General features: G+C 41.7%; 1 protein-coding gene across 1 annotated transcript in view; it reads left to right on the top strand.

Moving 5' to 3' along the window:
* Positions 1 to 22,206, top strand: part of TMEM132D (transmembrane protein 132D) — an 824,298-nt gene that overhangs the window by 524,226 nt on the left and 277,866 nt on the right. The gene's annotated exons all lie outside the window — the stretch shown is intronic.

The following is a 22,206-nucleotide window of genomic DNA, read 5'->3' as shown; positions in this document are numbered from 1 at the left end:
ACTTAATGGACGGGAAGGAATTTAAGTGCTAAAAAAACTGTGATCAGATATTCTAATCTTGATTAAAATGGGAGCAGCTTGAAAGGTGGTAAGTTTCAAAGAAAGAGCCTTGTAAACCAGTCTCTGAATTTGTTTGGTTACCAGATAGAAGTGAGAGGATTTGATATTTAAATGGACTGCTGAATTTAAATTATTTTTTGTTAGTAGAATGGAAATTTCACTTGCTGCTGAAATTTAATAGGTTTTCAGACTTGTACCACCAACAACAGTTTTTCAAACGACACGGTAGAATGAGAATTGATGATCTATAATTGCACACAGCAATAGCTCATGTTCAGTGAAAGAAGCCAATCACAGGAGCATACGGTCTGTGTAATCATTTACATAAAGTACCAAAACAGGCAAAATCAATGGATGCTTTCAGAAGCCGAGGAAGTGGTTATGCTGGGCAGCAGGTAGTTGAGTGGAGAGGAGCCTCTGGAACCCTGGTAATTTCCTGTGATTTGGTGCAGATGATGATTACAAGAGAAATTCATCTGGTGCAAATTTGTCAAGCTCCATACCTGTACCACATGTGCCTTCCTGTAGGTTTAATATACCTCAGAAAAAAAGAAAGAGAAGAAGGAGAAAGGAAAGGAAAGGAAAGGAAAAAGAAAGAAAAGAAAAAAGTCTGAGTAATACAAAGGAGAGTGCAGAGAACTCTGAGTCGGACTGCGTGGAATCTAATCCTGGCTTCCCACTTCAAAGCCACAGAACCTTGGGGAAAATCTCGCAACCTGGTTGTGTTTGAGTTTACATTTCATGCAAAATGGGAATCAATAAAAATTTATCTATGAGATGGCAGTAGGCTCTCTGGAAGTGTTTCTTTAATAAAGTCTTAAAAACAAAAAGAATGTCCCAAACCTGATTACAGTGAAAAGCTGCAATTTGAAGTTGCTTAGAAATGTGAAAAGAAGTGTTTTCCAGTATTCTCAAAGGTAGATAATCCTTTCATCAGTCATTCAGAGCCTAATCTCCCTCTTTTTCTAGGTTTTATTTGGCAACTTTATCACTGCTTATTTGTATGGCTTTAAGAGCTCATAGGAGAAAAGAAGAAATAAAATACTAATTGGCATAGTTGTTCTTAATATCAACTTTGGCTTAAACAGAAAATGCAGAGCCAGCAATGATAGCTTTGAATACAGTGGGCTTCTGGAATTACCTGGATTTGTATCCCTATCCTTTACTCCTTTTCTCATTTCACTGGAGTGATCAAATGACTAGATTGATTTGTATCAAAGTTGCTACTACCAGACTTGAAGGAGGTCTTTGATTATTTAGGAGGCCACACAAATCACATTCTTTACACACTTATCCAAATAGCCATCTGACACAATTCTCATAGGATTCAGTATCCATTTATTTATTTAAAAAGATTTCATCTAGCAACAAAAAAAGGATTGAACTAATGACGTATGCAACAGCTTGGAAGAATCTTCAGAAAGTTATGCTGAGTGAAAAAAAATTCTAGTTCTAAAAGGTTACATACTGTATAATTCCACTTATGTAACATTTCTGAAATGGGGTACAGTTTTAGAGATGGAGAACACAAAGTGGTTGCCAGGGATTAGGGATGAGGATGGGGGACAGGAGAGGGTGAGGTGACTATGGAAAGGCCACAGGAAGGAGCCTTGTGGGGATAGAACTGCCAAGTGTCTCAACTGTGGTGATGGAGACACAAACCAACACACGTGATGATATGGTATAGAACTAAATAGACACACACACACACAACGTCTGCAAGTAAAACCGAGAAATCTAAGATCTGTGGATTATCTTAGTGTCCATATGCTGACTGTGATATTGCACTACAATTCTAGAAGATGTTACAATTGAGAGAAGCTGGGCAAAGGGCAAACGGATCTTTCTCTAATATTTCTTACACGATCGTGTGAAACTACAATTATATCAATATAAGTTACAATTAAAAACTTAATTATCAATATGATGAAAGTGGAGACTTTGAGTATCGATCGTTTTAAAATCACTTCCAATAATAAATGGAAGTTTTTTTTTCTAGACGTTTGCCTGCTAAGTGAATTCTGAGACTGATGAGCAGTTTATTATGCATTTGTGTAAGTTTTTAAGGCTGTATTTATTAATTGCAGTTTCATGTAAATGGATGTTGTTATTACCATATTCTATTGAATCTAAAATGCCATCAATAATAAAATGCATTATTACTTTGATTACCAATTAGACAAAAGTTATGTCATTTCAACTATAACACCATGTTTTATTTTTATACTTAATAAAAAATCTCTTTTTAGACTCATTTAGAATCAACTTTTTAAAACATATGTCACTCTTATAAATACATAAAAGTAAAATAAAAAGCAAAATTAATTGCTTATGGCATTTCCAACCTGTCCACGTTGAGTATAACTTTTCTGAATCACAACTGTAAATTATCATGACCCATTTCCCAAAGTGCGGCCCTTTTACCTCAACAGGCAGCATTTTGTGAAAAGGATTCTCGACTATTGTCTTCAGAATTTCTTTCCCAGAAATTACCACTCCTGCAGGTCAGATGTTGGCACTTTATTGGTATTAACAGGAGATGTGAGTAGACAGATTTCAGAGCATACCAGGACTTGTGCTCCTCCCTGAAAGTTTCCTTGCAGTGGGTTGATGATTACATTGTCAAAGGGTTGCAGTTGCCCAGTGACAGCACCAGTAAAAACAGTCAGGCTCACACAGGCACAAAGACGTCATCGTGCCAGGTTCGGATGTTAAAGACTCAACTATGCCAGGATAGGACAGGCCAGGACATACTGCAATCTGGACAGAGGTCATTTCCACTACAGATGTGTCAGGTGATGTAGATTTTACGTTTAATTCTCAAATAGCTCAACAGTTATGTTTTCCAGTTATTATCAGTCCAGATGTCTTGGCTGTGGACAGAGACATCTTTATCACAGTTTCATTCATTCATTCATTTATTCATAGTTCATTAGTGGTTGCTGTCTCCTAGGAGACAGGCACTGCTGTAAACACTGTGCAGTCTCTTTCCTTCTTTCTGTTCTTATCGAGTACAGTGATTAAGCCTGTAATTTAACCACTCATATATTCCTGACTGTGTGTGTGCGCGCACGTGTTTATCATTGACAGCAGAGTTGTGGCCAAATTCAAATCTCAAATAAACAGTACTGAAAGACAGGACTAACTAGTAATTTCCATGACATTAAATCACATATTAGAATGAAAGCTTTCCCCAGGATAACATATTTAACATCATTTATTACCCGTAATCAGATTCATTAAACATAATCCATTATTGAATTAAAAGCATATTCTCAGGAGGCCTCTCTGATTAAGTGTCCCCCCCTTCCTGAGTGATAACCTCCTGACAATATCCGCAGGCACATTGTGGTTGAAAAGAACACTGAGAGATTGCATTTGTTATTTTCCTCTCTGAAGCTGCTTAAGACATTTCAAAATTTACACCGTCAACGGCCGCCATTCTTGTTGATTGAACTTTCCAATGGAATCTAAGTCCCCATTGAAAAAGTACAAGAAGCAATAATGGTGCTGATGGCTACATTTTAAAATCACTCAGCTCTGCCACAGTTCACCGAGCTTCTATAGCAAGTAAATGGATTCCTGCAGGTGGCTGAATGGAAAAATGGAGCGTCACTCTTCCATTGAGAACCAGCCAGGAGCTATGACCATATGTGCTTCAGGGCAGACTGCCCTGAGAAGGAACTAGCAAAGCATGGAGAGACCCCATTATTTAATTTTCTGTTTCAACCAAAGCTCTCTAGCTTTCAACTACCTTTGAAATTATTCGTCTCAGGTTCCCCCTAAAACCTTTGATTAGCTCCTGAGAAATCTACTCCTAGCTATTGAGAACTTTAAAAGTGTCTGCATTTCAGAACACAGCCTGACCACAGCTTTCAATTAGTTTCAAGAGTGCTGGGTGGTGAAACTGCTCCCAGAGAGCTGCCTAGCTGAAAGTAGCATTGCTTTAATCAATGTTGGAATATCCACATTAGAAGAGGAAGATGCCTCAAAGGCTGGGCTCGCCTGCCTCTACAAAACTGAGCTGACCACCTGCATGTTCTCACCAGTGAAACATCTTCTCATCTTTTAATTACAATCCCCTTTCAGGTGCAGGGCACCTAATTGTTCTCCAGTATATTTTGAAGTTTCACTTTGAGGAAATGATTATTTCAATATGGCCTTAAAAGAGAAAAGAGGCTGTAGTGATTAAATGTCTTTGAAAGGGGTATGTGCAAATTTCAGGACTTTGTTCATCAATAGCAGAAGCTGTCAAGATGACAAGATAACATGATGTGTTGACTTTATGTGAAGATGGTGATCCCAGGTCAAAAATACTAAGATAGTCTTTTATCGCTTATACCTGACTTCATTCCACAAATGATTTAAAGTGACTAGGTTACCATATTTAACCATAGAAAAGTAAAATAATTACTTAAGAGTATCCACATGGAATGAAAATACAGATGGGAAAAAGGAAAACTAAGTCAGGATGCATAACAGAAATCACAGCATGTGGGTCTGCACAGTCATGGAAGGTGGACCATGTATTTCTTTGTAAATATCCTCATGCTCAACAGATGAAAGACGGCAATTGAGTCAAAGATTTACACTCACCACAAAATGAAACCAAACTGGTTCCTGGAGAGATACACAGTTCCTCTTAATATCAGGACCAGAACAAGATTCGTTTTGTGGATTCTCACAAAAGGGACACTGGAATGTGGTAGACCATCCCCTGGGCAATATCTCAGCAAGTAAGAAGAACAGTTAATTTTATTCTGTTGTTTGCTTTAACAGCGTTTCTCGATGGAGATGGAGAAATTATTGCATATGCTTTTTTCAAAGCCTGGAATGCTCTTCTCTAAGACCTCCCCTTGACTCACACCCCATCTTGAATTATGACACCTTGGAAATGCCCAAACCCCAAAGAAGCCTTCTGTATGAGTCTGCTTGGGCTGCCAAAACAAAGCACCACACACTGGGAGTGCTTCACCAACAGGAGTTTATTTTCTCACAGTTCTGGAGGCTGGAAGGCCAAAATCAAGGTACAGGCAGGTTTGGATCCTTCTGAGGCCTCTCTCTGAAGCTTGTAGATGCTGCCTTCTCCCGATGCCCTCATATGTTCTTTCCTCTGTGTGCGTCTGTCTCTTAATCTCCTCTTCTTTTAAGGTCACCAGTATATTAGGTCAGGACTTGTTAAAAAGGTAAACTGAGACACAATACAATGTTTAAAGAGTTTGTTTGATAAAACAGGAATTCATGAATTGGGCAGCTTCAAATCAGAAGTGGTTCAGGAATTCCACTGAGCAAACGCAAGGTGGAGACTTATGGGACACACAAGAAAGTAAAGCAAAGGAAACATTTAATGGGTTATATTTGTATAGTTGCCTTATTTGCTTCATTCCATTGGAAAGCCCCTAGTTGTATATCTGTTGGTTGCTTCTCAGTGGTTGAATTTAAGTTCTGTTTTTCTTTAACACACATTTACAAGAAATAACTCGTTAAGTTTCACTTACATTTGCAAACCAAGCAAGATTAAGGTCACTTATGAAGCCTAACCACTTCTGTCTGCTCAGGGATTATTCAAGACTAGTCTGCATTTTAATTTACTTTTAACAGACCCTACGCTAATGACCTCCTTTACCCTTACTTCTTTAAAAGCCCTGTCTCTAAGTCATCACATACTGAGGTACTAGGGGTTAGGGCTTAAACTTACAAATTCAGCCTGATATGGTTTGGCTGTGTCCCCACCCAAATCTCATCTTGAATTATGCCTCCCATAATCCCCGTGTGTCGTGAGAGGTACCTGGTTGGAGGTAATTGAATCATGGGAGCAGCTACCTCCCTGCTGTTCTCATGATAGTGAGTTCTCATGAGATTTGGTGGCTTTAGAAGGTGCTTTGCTCCTTTTACTCATTCTACTTCTCCTTGCTACCACCATCGAAAGAATAAAGGACGTGTTTGCTTCCCCTTCTGCCATGATTTTAAGTTTTCTGCAGCCTCCCCAACCATGCTGAACTGTGAGTCCATTGACCGTCTTTCCTTTATGGATCACCCAGTCTTAGGTATGTCTTTATTAGCAGCATGAGAATGGACTAATACAGAGCCCATGGCACCTTTCCTGGCCACCCTATTAAAAATGGGATTGTTGTATTTCCCTCTGAAAAGTTATAGCTGTCTTTTTTCTCCAGGAACCAGAGCCCTGATGCCTACATTTATCTCTGAAATGTTAACATCACATTCTCACCCTAGTTCCAACCAAGCATCACTGTTTCCTCCCAAAAATGTTTAACACCACTTGTTTCCAACTCTGGGTGCTTGTAAGATTCCTTGGGAAGCTTTAAAAATAATTATTGTCAAGGCTATAGCCCAGATCGATTTAAAATAAGAACTTCTGGGGCTGGGGCTCAAACATGAGTTTGTAAAACTCTCAGCTTATTTTAACATGCTGAGTGAGCTGAGAACCACAGTTTAAATCAGTAGCTCCATGTTGCAGTCACTCAGATGCTTTTGAAATCCTGATACTAGGTAACATCTCAGACCAATGAAATCAGTACTTCTGGGATGGAGACCCAGGCTGAGTCATGGTATATATTTGCTGTATGTTCTGATGTCCTGGTGTATGATTCTACTGGGCCATCCAGGTTGAGGACAACTGATTTAAAGGGGATACTCTCCATACTTCCTCCACAAATCTCGTAAGATTAACTCCTCCATACCGTTTGATTTCCTTTACAGCTAGAACAAAACCCCAGTAGTTCTCAACTGCTTTATATTTGAATCATAGGAGGAATTTTTTAAAATACCAAGGCACACCCAATGCATACCCCAGACCAATTAAGTCAAACTCTATTCAGGGTGGGACTCCAAGCATCAGTATCACCTTATTACACAGATGATTCCCAATATGCACCCAACATCATAAACCACTGTTCTAAACACGAATTTTGTCTGCAGTGTAGACACAACCACAGATGTTTAACCTGAACCATAAAATCTCATGAATGGGCTGTTTGTAAATTGTTCTGTGTTTATTAACTGCTGTACTGAATAATTTATTGAATTATTATAAGGCTGAGCATAATATATTTGATGTTGATTTATCATCTCCCTTACATAAAGTGGCACATTCCTGTTGAATTTGTTGTGGAAGAAATGATGTGAAATAAAGAAAGCTGTACTGCAGCCCAAGTTCCCAGAGCAGAGTGTTGTGGCTGAGATTTACCCCACTTTGAAAATTCCTCTGGTCCGCCATCCAAGGACATGGTTAACCTAAGTGTTTAGAGTAGGTCAGGCCCCTGAGAAATGTGCCCTGGTCGGGAGGGTGCCAGGTAGGGACTGCTCTGATGTCCTGTAGCTAGAAATATTTCACCTCTCATGGCCTGTGTGTGGGCTGTTCTCCAAGGAGTGACCTTAAGACCCCACCCAAGTACAGTTTTTACACCAGTGTATTCCAAATCACTGCCACCATACCAGCCACCATCCTCTTTCTCTGAGGCTTCTTGACGTATTGTTGGGTCCGCAGGTTATATACGTTGAGTAAGTCAAGCTGTGTCTAACGGTCTTCGAGCAAAATTTGGTGTCCTTGCCGGCCATGTGGAAGGCCACATGCTGTGGCTGTCAAGGGAAGTACTTACAGGCAGCCTCTAGAAAATGTCTAGCACAGCTCTTGGGTGGCACCTTGTTTCCTGAAAACAAGGCTGAACATCTATGCCATGGCTCTGTTCCTCCACCTGCTCCCTTCAGCTCCAGCCTCTCACTTCTTACCACAGAGACCTCTGAATCCCCTCTAAATTCACCTTTGAATCCCCTTCTACTCCCAGCCCAAGGCATCTGTTATGCACTGAATATGTCCATCCCCAAATTCATCTGTTGAAGCCCTAACCCTCAATGTGACTGTATTTGGCTATAGATATTTTTTAAGGTAATTAAGATTACATGAAATCATAATGGTGGACCGTATTATGATAGGATTAGAATCACTACTAGAAGAGGCAATCTCTCTCTCTCTCTCTCTCTCTCTCTCTGTCTCTCTTTTTCTCTGACGTGTGAGGTTACAGTGAGAAGGCACTGCCTTCAAGCCAGGAGAGCCCTAATCCTCACCTGACCATGCTAGCACCCTGATCTCAGACCTTCCATCTTCCAGAATGCTGAGAAATAAATGTCTGTTGTTTATAAGCCGCTAGTCTATGGTATTTCATTAGCTGCTCTAACTGACTAAGACAGCGTCTTTACTCTTTGGGGAATGAGGGAAACTCATTCTTACACATTCCTTTTTATTCTTTATTTCTTTCATTTATGTATTATGTTGATATTTCCCTAAGGCCTTAGGCTTTAGAAGCCAGGAATTGACTCATTTTTTCCTTGCCTTCCCAGAAGCACTAAGCACCAAGTAGCTTTTCTGCCCCAATGCAGCAAAGGGAAGAATGGGAAATCGGATGATAATCAGTTTTTCCCAAATGTTACTTCACCAAATTCTTAGGCCATTTGGCTTTATTTGATATCTTGGAGTTTTTAAGGATGCACGTGGTCTTTTCTCTCCAGACTTAGCCTAAATGCAGTACAGAGGAACCACTGAACATAGGAAGGAAATGTGTATTGGCATGCCTGCTTTAAACATGCTTCCTGCCGCTTTTAAATGTTTTTTTTGTTTGTTTGTTTGTTTTTTTTTTTTGGAGATGGAGTCTCTCTCTGTCGCCCAGGCTGGAGCGCAGTGGCACAATCTCAGCTCACCGCAAGCTCCGCCTCCCAGGTTCATGCCATTCTCCTGCCTCAGCCTCCTGAGTAGCTGGGACTACAGGCGCCCACCACCACGCCCAGCTAATTTTTTGTATTTTTAGTAGAGATGGGGTTTCACCGTGTTAGCCAGGTTGGTCTCCATCTCCTGACCTTGTGATCCACCCACCTCGGCCTCGCAAAGTGCTGGGACTACAGACATGAGCCACCGCGCCTGGCTTAAATTTTTTAAAACAAAATTATGATGCTCAGAGCAAGGTCCTAGTCTGTTTCTAACTTTTTATGAGGCCCAAACTTTTATCACTTAAATGCAGTTATTATTGGAATGAGGGTTGGAAGGTGGGGTAGAGGTGAGTCAAGTCCATTAGAAGGATTTGTTCACGTAAAGGATGAAGTGCTGTCATGTTCCACAAGGTCTGTTTCAAATGTTCTTGTTCAAGTACACACACCTGCACAGGAGCTTGGCACCTGACTTTCTAAGTATTTGCAATAGAGTGTTATCCCAGGCTTTGAACTAGGAAGTCGGTCTCTGTAACAACAAGTGGGTTCCTGGTTTTTTTCCTGTGACCTTTGTAACCACCACAAACTTAGTGACTTAAAGCAGTGGTCCCCAGGAACTGCACCAGGAACCAGTTTCTTGGAAGACAATTTTTCCACAGACCAGTGGAGTTTGGGGATGATTCTGGGATAATTCAATCACATTACCTTTGCTGTGCACTTTATTTTTTATTATTCTTACATTGTAATATATGATGAGATAATTATACAACTCACCATAATATAGAATCTGTGGGAGCCCTGAGCTTGTTTTCCGGCAACTAGATGGTCCCATCTGGGGGAGACAGGAGACAGTGACAGATCATCAGGCATTAGATTCTCATAAGGAGCACACAACCTAGATCCCTCAGATGCATAGTTTGCACTACAGCATAGTATCCCTGTAGTGCAAACGACAGGGTTTGCACTCCTATGAAAATCTAATGCCACTGCTGATCCTGATCTGACAGGAGGTGGAATGCGGGTGGTAACATAAACAATGGGGAGTGGCTATAAATACAGGTGAAGCTTCACTTGCTAGCCCACTACTCACCTCCTACCATGCGGCCTCTAATGCCACTGCTGATCCTGACCTGACAGGAGATGGAATGCAGGTGGTAACATGAACGATGGGGAGCAGCTGTAAATACAGATGAAGCTTCACTTGCTAGCCCACCAATCACCTCCTGCCTTATGGCCCAGTTCCTAATAGGCCATGGACTGGTTCTGGTCCATGGTGCACGGACTGGGGACCCCTGGCTTAAAACAATACAGATTTGCTCTCCTGCAGTTCTAGAGTCAGAAATCTGAAGTCAGTCTCATTGGGGTAAAGGAAAGCTGTTGGCAGAGCTAGTTCCTCGTAGAGGCTCTGAGGAAGAATCTGTTTCCTTGGCATTTCCAACCTTGGATTGGAGGTTGCCCACCCACCCTGGTAAGGGTCCATCTTCTTTACTCAGTCTGCTAATTCAAATGCTAATCTCTTCCAGAAATACCTTCACAGACACACTCAGAAACAACATTTATCAGCTACCTGGACATCCCTTAGCTAACTTAAGTTGACATATAAAATTACCATCACACTGGCCCACATGCTAACTATCACAACAACAAGAATGCTGGCATCTCAGGATCTGGGCTGTAGCATGTATCTCATTCCCCAGAACATGCCCCACAACTCGTGGATGTGACACAGCAAGAAACATGGGGACGGACAAGACTTGGAAAGTCTTTTGATATCACCACACACTGAGCTAGGTTCAGCAGATATGTAAAGCTATGTATAGACTTCCATGTTTTCCAGTTCTAAACACCCTATCATCATCATCATCACCACCATCACCATGATCACATCATCCTTGTCACCATCATCATTATCAACACCATCATAACCATCACCATCACCAGCATCATCATCACCATCATCACCACCATCTGTCAGGATCATTGTTACTGTCATCACATCATCATTGTCACCACCATCATTATCATCACCATCACCATCATCATCATCACCATCACCATCATCACCACCATCACCATCATCACCACCATCTGTCATGATCATTGTTACTATCATCACATCATCATTGTCACCATCATCATTACCATCACCATCATAATCATCATCATAATCACCACCGTTATCATTGCCACTGTCGTCTTTATTACCATTATCACATCATCATTGTCATTACCATCATCATCAATATCACCTCATCATCATCTCCATTATCACCATCATCATCATAATCACCACCACCATCATTCATCATTATCACATCATCATCACCATTATCACATTATTGTCACCATCATTATAATCATCACCATCATTATCATCACCACCATCATCATCATCTCCATCATCATCATCATCGTCACCACCACCACCATCGACATCTCCATAGTAACAGCAATAATTTAAAATGTAATATTTTTGAAAACTTAGTGTGACTTTGTTTCAGGAAGTCTTTTGTACTTTTTTATTGATTTGTCATAGTTGTCCATATTTTGGGGGTACCTACAACAATCTAATGATCAAATCAAGGTAATGGGGTCTATCACATCAAATATTTATCTGTTCTTTGTGTTGAGAACATTACAATTCTTCCCCTATGGCTATTTTGTAACATATAATTAATTATTGTTAACTATAATTTTTCTATTGTACTATCAAATACTAAAACATAGTTCTTCTATCTAACTGTATTTTTGTATTCATTAACCAACTTCTCTTTATTTCCCCTCCCATCTTCCCTTTCCAGCCCCATGTGACTATTACTCTACTTTCTACCTTTATGAGAGACACTATGTCTGCTCCCACATGAGTGAGAACACACAATATTTGTCTTTCTCTGCCTGGCTTATTTTACTTAACATAATGACTTCCAGTTCCATTTATGTTGCTGAAAATGACATAATTTTATTCTTTTTTATGGCTAATATTCCACTGTGTCTATAAACCACCTCTGTTTATCCATTTATCCATTAATGAACATGTAGTTTGATTCCGTATCTTCGCTATTGTGAATAGAAGTCTTTATGAAGAAAAGTGAACTCATATAAAATCTGGAGGGGAAAGAATATACCTTCAACACTAAGGCTGGAACCTAATGGAGGCCCTTCATAAATGAACCTGACTATACAAGTTGTTCTGTGTGCAAGGGGCTCTGAGTCCCAGCCTCCCGCCTCCCACCAAACCTCACAGTTGGCAGAGCTGCCACTATAGAGTGAAGGAGCAATTCATTAATTCACACGAAAGACCAAACAGGCTGGCCTCATTTGGGAACCATGGATTTGTGAAAATAAGGACAATTCTTTAAAAATCGTTAACTGTCATGGCTCCAGGGCAACAAAGGATGAAATGTTTCTCAATGTCTCTTTGAAGACATTGCACACCAGAGGACTTTGTGTCAATTCCTGTATCAAGGCTTGTTTGTTTGGCCTGCATGGTGTTTTTAAGAAAATTTGAATTTGTGAACAGTGTTTAAAAATCAAGGCTTTCAATGTTTGAGAACTAGATTTGTGACTTTCTCCTGGAAAAAAAACACCAGAAGACACTGACCCTACATTCTATCCAAGAATGACAGGTGGATCTGGGTAGGGGAGCCCCATGAATCAGGGCCGCAGTTGGCCACAGCCCCCACCCCTGCCACTGTCCTGCGCTGGCTGTGCTCCCACTGTGTGACCCACCTGGCTTCCGCAGCATTTGAATTTGAGATCCCTTCCCCGGTACCATATCCTTATATGTGTGACAAGACACAGAGAGCTTACAAGCATGCGAAAATTGCTTGATCTCACCTGACTTTAATCTCTTTTTTAAGAGAAGCCTCTCCCCTCCCTTTTCCTATTTGTAGCTTCAGATGACAGTTTGTACTTCAGTTGTTCTCTTTGCTGCTGGAAGATCCAATTGTCAGGTCTCATGTCACTTTCATCACGCAGCAATCTTTGCAAATTAGCCCTCTGGCAGACAGAGCCCCACTATTTAAATCTGCCCCAAACAGCCTCTCAATGGCTAGGTGGGATGTTTCAAGAATAAAAGACAGAGGGGCAGCCAGCTTCTGCTGATGAGACCCAGCTTCCTGTGAGCATTTTAGACCTGATGGTCAATTCCTATCATCATATCCCCAAGCATTCTAGCAAAGATGAATGTAGTGTTTCATAGGATGAGTGCCATGTTTCCTACCTAATCCACTTGACAAGACTGAGGTGTCCGACTGTGAATACAGCAGGACTGATATCTGAATTAATTTAAAAAAAAAAACAGCATGAGGAACAGATAAATTTAATCAAGTGAAATTTTAAAGAGGTGGATCATCTATTAGGGAGGTGGGCAGTGAGCTCTTTGTCACCTTCTGTCTTGGAAGACACACGTTATTTTCCCAGCTTTGTTTCCTGTATTTTGGCAGGTCTGCACACAGACACCACAGATATGCACAGATACAGAGAGAGGCATGTGCCCTCTATGCTGTTTGGATGTCAGTCAGCTGCATAGAACAAAGGTCCAAGTGGAATAGCCTTTAATCTTTGGGATTTGTTTATCTCAGACAAGAAGATGAAGGTAGCTACTCCTTGGCTAGTATCACAGCTGATTGATACCATAGGGTCTCAACCTCCTATCTTTCTGCTGTGCCGCCTCGCTGTCACAGGATGGCAGCTGAGCCTCCTGCATCACATCAGTATTCCAGGTGGGAACGAGGAAAGAGGGAGGATAAGGGGCATACGTGTCCTCTAAAACTGCACCTCTTTATCAGGCAAAGAACTTGTTTTCTGAAAATTATGTGAAGTAGATTTCTGCTTACAGCTCATTGGCCAGAAATATACACATGACCTCATGTCAGAGCCTTTTGGGGGTTTTTTTTGGTGGAAAGGTTGACAACTTGAATGAATTGGTCTCTGTTGGTGAGGAGGAAAGAGGGAACCGATTTTGAGTCAACAGTTTGCAACACTGCCCACAGTCATCGAATCAGGTAGTCACTGAATGCTCATCAATGGAGGACCCAGAACTTATGGGGTCTGTATGGTTGAGTGTAAAAAAAATAATAAGTCACAGTTCAGATGAAAGGAAGGAGAGGAATGAAGAAGGGAAGGCGGGGAGGGAGAGAAGGGAGAGAGACTCCCTATCCTCAAAGCATTCACTCGCTGCTAAAAGAAGCCAATATGCAAATAGGTATTTAAATTAAACAAATGAACAGAATGGTAATGCAAAAGACGTGGTTATAGGACACAGTTTATAAGCTCAAACAAGGATGGAGAATGTGGAAGGGGTTAAGGAATATTTCACACAGACATACAGACATATGTGTAAGGTATATTTATACATGATGTGCGCATATATACATATGTATTTGTGTATGTGTACACACACACACACATTTTGCATATGTAGATCTTCAGTTGGAGTTTTAACTGGATGACAGACATTACACTTCTTTAGCTTTGAGCCACCAGACAGATAACAGGAGTGTTACTCGGTATTTTAATTATAAACAACAGCAACCCAAATTTTAAAGAAATGGAAAAAGAGACCAGGCTCTGTGGCTCATGCCTGTAATCCTAACACTTTGAGAGGCTGAGGTGGATGAATCACTTGAGGTCAGGAGTTCAAGACCAGCCTGGCCAACATAGTCAAACCCCATCTCTACTAAAAATACAAATATTAGCCAGGTGTGGTGGCAGGTGCGTGTGATTCCAGCTACTCAGAAGGCTGAGGCAGGAGAATTACTTGAACTGAGAAGGTGGTGGTTGCAGTGAGCCAAGATTGTGCTGCTGCACTCCAGCCTGGGTGACAGAGCAAGACTCTGTCTCAAAAAAACAAAAAAAAAAGAAAAGAAATGGAAAAAGGAAGAGCTTCCTTAACCTATCTATCTAACTAAAAACATCCAGGGCTGGGACTAGCATCAGTTCTGGCTGGATCCAAGTATTCAAATTATGTCCCCAGGCCTTTCTCTCTGCCTCTGGCTACCACTCAGCCTCTTGGCTGCAGAGATGGCCACAAGCAACTCCATCCATTTGACCTTGAAGAAGACCCTTGCTCCCCCAGCACCCACACCAGTGCCGTATTCCCCATGGGACTCTGAAGACTGGCAGGGCAGGGTCTTTAGGACAGCCTGGGTCCATGCCCACCCCTGTAATGCAATTGGCTGCTGCACTTGAGGCACATGCATCAGGGAGGGGAAATTCCCTAAAGGAAAGGTTCCATGGACACTCAAGAAAGCAAATGTGTGTAGTGTTTATTCTCTTGCCAACTCTCTCACTCATACCTTCCTGCCAGCCACTAGCCACCTGAAAGTGGTAAGTAAACAGATAGATGGATAGACAGACAGACAGATAATGTGCAAATAAGTAAATAAATCCCACAAACAATAAGCACTTTATTCTATACACCAGCAAATGAAGGCGTAAATTGTACTGAGGCTTCAGCACCATGTTTTGTCCTTGGCTGAGGGTGGTCTTGTGTAGGTCTTGCTAGACGCATCCGTCAAATGGGCCACCCTGTGCTCAGCCGGTGTCCTCCATGCAGTTGGTTTTCAGTGCCTGTCAGCATGGTGTGGCACGGTCCATTCATTGTCTCAGAGGCTGAAGATCCTTGTCTTCTCACTGCGTGCTTCCTCCGGGACTGCAGCTCTTTTGTGAGCAGGCAAGCGTTCCCACTGGGCATAGTGCGAATTCCACCCTAAATCCCCAAAACCACAGCATCTTCCTAGAGATTCATCCCATCTGTTTACAGCCCATCTCTGTGTGTGTGGCTTCCCGAGAAAGAGGGTCATCTGTTCTCTGCACAAGGATTCTCAGCCCCCTCCTGTTGAAACCTGCCCTGCCTCTCACTCAAAGCCATGCTGGCCCTGTCTTTGCATACTTGTGGCTCCTTTCGCACCGGAAGACCTCAGTTAATGCCTGTTGAATCACATCTTATGACAGGAGCATCCCAGCGATGCCTGGTCCTAGAGCTCACACGGCGTATTAGTCCATTCTTGCATTCCTATAAAGAAAGACCTGAAACTGGGCACTTTATACAGAAAAGAGGTTTAATTTGCTCGTGGTTCCGCAGGCTGTGCAGGAATCACAACGCTGGAATCTGCTTAGCTTCTGGGGAGGTCTCAGGAAGCTTTCAATCATGGCAGAAGGTGAAGGGGAAGCAGCCATGTCACATGGCCAGAGCAGGAGCAAGAGAGAGGGAGCAGGGAGGTGCCACACACTTTTAAACAACCAGATCTTGTGAGAACTCACTCATATTTGCAAGGACAGTGCCAAGGGAACGGTTCTAGACAATTCATGAGAAATCCACCCCTATGATCCAATCACCTCTCACCAGACCCACCTCCAGCATTGAAGATTACAATTCAACACAAGATTTGGGCGGGGACACAGACCCAAACCATAACACAGGGCTTCTCCCTAAGACTGTGTTTACTAAAACGAAATATACAAGATGATATGATAATATCCAGGTGAGTGTTTTTTTTTTATTTTAAGAATTTTAATTATTTATTTAGTAATTTTAAGAGTTTTTATTTTAAGAATTATTTTTATATGAATTATTAAAATATAGAATGGGTACATCAAGCCCTGAGTGACTAAAGTTTAGGGAAGTTCCCTCTGAGGGACTGCTCTCTTGGTAGGTGTGGGTGTGGGGGGCGGGTGGACAGTGCTGGGTGGACATTGCAGGGGTAAGGAGATGCGCTGCCTGGATTCCCTGTCCGGAAAGGCTGTGCTGCCCCCCTGCAGCACGTCTGCTCAGCAGACAGCCTCCATTCAGCTCCTCTCAGACATCAGTTCTACCTCTAGTGCCAGGAGCTGCCTCATCCAAGGTCATGCCCTTTCCAGAGAAGCACACCCAGTGATTGACACATTGAGGTAAGGTAGAAAGACCTGCCTGCCTCAGCCCCCTCTGGGATCCTCTTACACGCAGTTCTTGCTCCAAGGCTCCCTGCAGGGTGACAGGGGCTTGGTTGGGCTTGCACCTCAGTGCAGAAGGGGTCTCTTCTCCCCCGGCTCCATCCTGGTTCCTCTTTCTTCCTTTGACATGTGATTATCCCTAACAAACACCTTGCATCCAAAATGCCACCCCAGTGTCTGCTTTCAAGAAACCCTCCTAAGACAGGCATTTATTATTCTCCAATTTGTTCTTAAGGCCTTAGCTTTGGATAGGACTAGTCAAGTCTCTTAAGACAAATTCTCTCTTGATAAGGGTTTTTGGTGCCTAATCTTAGGGAAAGTGGTATCTTAGCTGACCTGTGATGGCAGCTGGACTGCCTCTAGCAAGCAAGTGAGCTTATGTCCCCAAACACCTACACCTGACAACTAAATTGCATGTGGACTCCGAAGCACATAAAATCTAACACCATCAGCTCAATACTGAAATAAATGACAAGCAAAGGTGATTTTTCTTTAGCCATGATCTCTTTAAGCATGCAGTTGAATTGCCTGAGTAGAAGGAAATGCTGTACATTCATTTGAAAATGCAAACAGAATTATTAATTGATAGTGATGATCATTGCTAAATCTAACAATGGTTTTCTTAACTCCCATCTAACATGACAAATGAAAGTGGAAAGTGTTTGGATAAACATAAGCTACCCTCTCCAGTCTAGGTGAGACTGAGTTTTTCCCTTCAGTGTATTTCCATCAGAGTTCTCATATCCACTGGAATGTGGTCTCCATGAGTGCAGAGACCTTTCCGATTGTGGTCATTCCAGCAGCTTGAACAACACCTGCTATAATGATGCCTGGAATGAATACACCTTCTTCAAGGAGTAAGAGGTCTACTCCTTCCATTTTTGTATAAGGGCCCGTGGTGAGGGGAGATGTCAGAATCCAGTGCCAGACAAAGTGAGATAAAAGCACTAACTTTCCAGGGAATAGCAATTAACATCACCTCAGCCCCCATAAACACTAACAAAACTTATTTCAGGCTTGATTCCTGATTGCAACTACAAAATTACACTGTACGTCTCCCCAAATCCCTCTGCAAGCTTTGCATAGGCATAGTCCTAAATACTTTGCATAAATGATCTCAGTTCATCAGCACTGTGAGTGCTAGGACTGCCTCATACAGTTGTACAGGTTGTACACTGAACAATTTAAAGATGTACCACATTAACTACGTGACTGATACCACCTAGAGTTGTCCAGTGCACCGTCTGCACACTGTACCCAGAGGACTGACCATCACTCAAAGAGAGTTACAATTACTGACCATTTTATTGTTTAAAAACCTGAGGCTCAAGGAGTTAAGTAGGACTGACCATCACTCAAAGAGAGTTACAATTACTGACCATTTTATTGTTTAAAAACCTGAGGCTCAAGGAGTTAAGTATTGTGTAACACAACTAATACCATATCGGGATTCTTTTCCAAGTGTAATTCACTCTAAAGTCCATTTACTTAACCACTACATTTCACTGCTTATTCTGCTATCTTATCTGGAGAGTATTCATGATGAACAAATGACTTTCCACACTAAAAACTCTTCGTGAGTGACATGAACTGTTAAGGTTAATAGATGGATGTTTGAAGCCTGAGATAAAAGAAGATGCAGTTCATTCTGTTTCCTTCACATGAAACTGATAACAAACGTGCCTAACTGGTTGTATGAGAAAAGCAAACTTCTTGATCAAATTCTTTTTCCCTGTGGCTTTCTGAGATTTTAGTAAATCACTCACTGTACCCAAAACGAAAAAGGCAACATTGACTTAAAGTTTATCTTTAATTATATTTAAATCACAAGGCTTAACTGAATGTATTGACATTTATACCAAGAAATTAATTGACATTCTATTAACCTCAACCAGCAAATTAATTCTTCAACCTCAGACCTTGAGCACTTGAAGGCTGAAACACAATTATGTATGGATCATAGACGTGGCATAGCTTTTTCACTTGGGAATTTAACAGCTAAGCCTAAAGAAACAGAATCATCTCTTTCATATGAGGAATCAACTAGATACATATTGGAATTATTTTTTTACCACAAAAGAATGAAACATCTGAGCCTCTCAGCACTTTCATTTGTCATATCAGATGGGAGTTGAGAAAACCATTAGTAGATTTAGCAATGATCATCACTGTCAATTAATAATCCTGTTTGCATTTTCAAATGAATGTAAAGCATTTCTTTTACTCTAGCAATTCAACTGCATGCTTAAAGAGATCGTGGCTACATAAGGAAAATGGTCTTTGCTCGTCATTTATTTCAGTATTGAGCTGCCGGTGTTAGATTTTACATGCTTCAGAGTCCACATGCAATTTAGCTGTCAGATGCAGACATTTGGGGACACAAGCTCACTTGCTTTCTGGAGACAGTCCAGTTACTGTCACATGTGAGCTGTGATATCACTGTCCCTAAGGCTAGGCACCAAAGACGCTTGTCAAGCAAAGCTGCCTTCTTTTGATCTGGTGACGTATCCTGCTTAGATGGAGTGTAGAGAAATTGTTCCTAATGTGTTTTCTCTAAAAATACTAACACAATAAACAAAGATGGAGGAAGGGGTGTACGAAGAAGCACTGAGTTGCCAGATGTAGCAGATGAAAAACTTCTAATTAAAAATGCTTGAGAACAAAGTCAACTGGGAAATGCTGTACCATGTGCAATTGTCAATTAAAGTTAGAAGGTTGAAGGAGTCTGCAGGCAGAGCTGGTACTTCAAAGATAGACCCTTTTTCTAATCCCTGAAGAGGAGAGATTTAGATATTCAGAAACTAATTGTGTATAATTGGTTTGCTTACCTTCCTTGCCAATTCTACCGTATTCTGATTTTGTGTTTTCTGCCCAAGTCTCATCTAGGGCTTCATCACAGATGCTGAGCAGAAAGAGTTTAAGGCATCCAAGATACCTGTTTATGCAGACAAGATGTGATCTCGAACAGTCTGCAGCCCTAGCAGGAATGCTAATGTGTCTGTGGCATACAAATTGTTTTTTTTAATAAGAAAAAAACTCCCAACAAAAAAGAAATATATAAAAATAAAATATATCTTCATTTCCAGGCGAATATATTTTTTTAATGTCATGATGTGGAGATGAAAGAGTTAGCTTTATTTTCTTTCTATATTTGTCTGTAGCAGAGATTCCAGCTCACGTGTGGAAAACACTTTCAGACGGGGGTGGGCGGGTGGGTGGGGGCTGCTCTAGGAGGACTTCAAGGACATTTCACTTTTAAATAGAATGTTGCCTCTCTTTTGAGGCTCCTAGTTCTTCCTCCCACCACAGCCCCAACTCCCTTGTACTTCTGAGTGTTGGAAACTCTCTTTAACCAGGAATAATAGGTATCCATGAAAGATCATTAACGTCACTCTATGCAAGACAGAAGTTGAAAGGGTGTAATAAAAATAGGAATCAACAAGATTTGATGGGGAACCGATCTTTAGAAATGACTTATCTTTAGAAATGACACTTGAAACCAAAAAGATACGGTATTTTATCTTAAACAAGAGTTATAGTTAGAACCATGGGTTTATTCCTGGGTAAAGACTGAGTGAAACCAGTAGGGATTGTGTTGGAGAAGCAACCTCTCAGAAAAATAAATAAATAAGTAAACAAGATCGTGAACACTCCTTCAGTTTTGATTGATTTCGAAAAAGTAATCTATGTCTTCATCAAGTTTTCTAAAAGGCTTATCTTGAGCTTTTGTCAGGCACATCGCGTGTTTTTGAAGTGCCAAATTTGTCATCATCCTTGTTGATTTGCCTCTTTTTGAACCCTAACATATTTAATTCTACCCTATTCTTGTTTGTCAATCATTTTATGTGGGGATCAAGCAGTACAAACGGTTTTCTCCAAGATTTCACTCACTGTTTTTATTAAATATGACATCTTTTAAAAGATTCTAAATATCCCTTTGCAATAGAGTTGTGTGATATTTGCATGTTATTGTATTGTGTATAGAGGCAGCAGTCAACAAGAGCATTTGCGATGGACATTTGGGTTACAAATACTAAGTGGGAAGAGATCATTAAATGCGGCCTGACTTTAAGTCAGTGGCACATTCCATAACTCATACTAAGATACAAGAAAACCCTATATTTACTCATATGTCTTCCCTGCCTCCAGTTTCTCCATTTGCCCTTTATTTCTGCAGGGAAAGCTGCTCTCTACACTTTAAAAGTTCTGTGATGATGGGGCCGGGCACAGTGAATATCTCTGTGGTGTCTGCTCCCTTGCAAATCTGCAGTAAGCAGTAGCCAGTGGAGAGAGACACTGGGCAGGAAGAGGGTGATTCTATCAACAGGAGCTTAGAAAGATCTAAACAGAATCTCCTATCTATACACCACGAGCATCAGTCCTGCCAGTTCCCCTGCTGTCCATGCAAGCTCACCTGTGTCTCTCCTGCAGTCTTATTTCATTTGAATTTCTTAGCTGCTCTACATACATCCTCTCTGGTTTGCCTCTGATACATTCCCAACACTCCGAACACTGTTTTCAAGCCATTAACCGCTCAGTGGACATCCCTTTGAATGTGGAGGACTCAAGGGGGCTGCTTTGCAGGTGGAAGTGTCCCAGTGCACCCCAGGATGCCGTGACACAGGAAGCTGCATTTGTGTTTCTAGATGAGAGCGCTCCCATTCACAGATTGACTGCTTGCTTGGCCACACCTTTTCAGACCCCAGCAGTGAGCCTACACGAGGAGGAGTTATGTGTCGCAACACAGGCTCAACAAGCCACCTTCATCATCAGGGCAAGGCAGAAAAAAGCCGCCATTGCACAGTGGGAGACGTCCAGGAAAAGGGTCAGGAATGGCTTGGCTAAGAGGATGGCAGCCATGTTGACCTCATCCCTGTTTGGACGGACTTCCTGACGGCAGCCTTTCCTGACCTTCACCCTACCATGGGCTGATCTGGAGAACATTCCCACCGCAAACCCACTCAGCATGCCCTGGCCAGAGTTCCCGGCTGGGTGATCAGATGGAAGGTGGGTGTGGCTACAAGTTTCAGGTGGAGCCTGTCCCACCATCCCGTTGTGAAAAGAGCAAAGAATCCCTGCTTACTCTCTTCGTCTCTGTTAAGAACCCACCCATGCCTCAAGGAGACTCCCCACCTGGTGCTTTCCATCCTCACTGAACCCACCTTTGGGTCTTTACATGAAAGATCTCAGTGCAGAAAAGTAGCATTTTCTGCTGGAAGAAAGAACATAAAATGACCACTTCTGACCAGAAGCCCACCCAGGCCAGAGAAGGACCCCCCCTAAGAACAGTTAAACTCACCTAAGGATCTTAGACAAGAAGCAAGTCCAGCTTCTCTTTGGAGGTCATGGGGTGTGTCTCTGGCTGTGATCATCTCTTTGGAGATTGTGGGATGTGTCTCTGGCTGTGATCATCTCTTTGGAGGTTGTGGGGTATATCTCTGGCTGTGATAATCTCTTTGGAGGTTGTGGGGTGTGTCTCTGGCTGTGATCATC

The sequence above is a fragment of the Pongo pygmaeus genome, chromosome 10 (genome assembly GCF_028885625.2).
Source record: "Pongo pygmaeus isolate AG05252 chromosome 10, NHGRI_mPonPyg2-v2.0_pri, whole genome shotgun sequence".
Taxonomy (NCBI): domain Eukaryota; kingdom Metazoa; phylum Chordata; class Mammalia; order Primates; family Hominidae; genus Pongo; species Pongo pygmaeus.
Note: the sequence above shows the minus strand (reverse complement) of the source record. Positions and strands in the feature narration are given on the sequence as shown.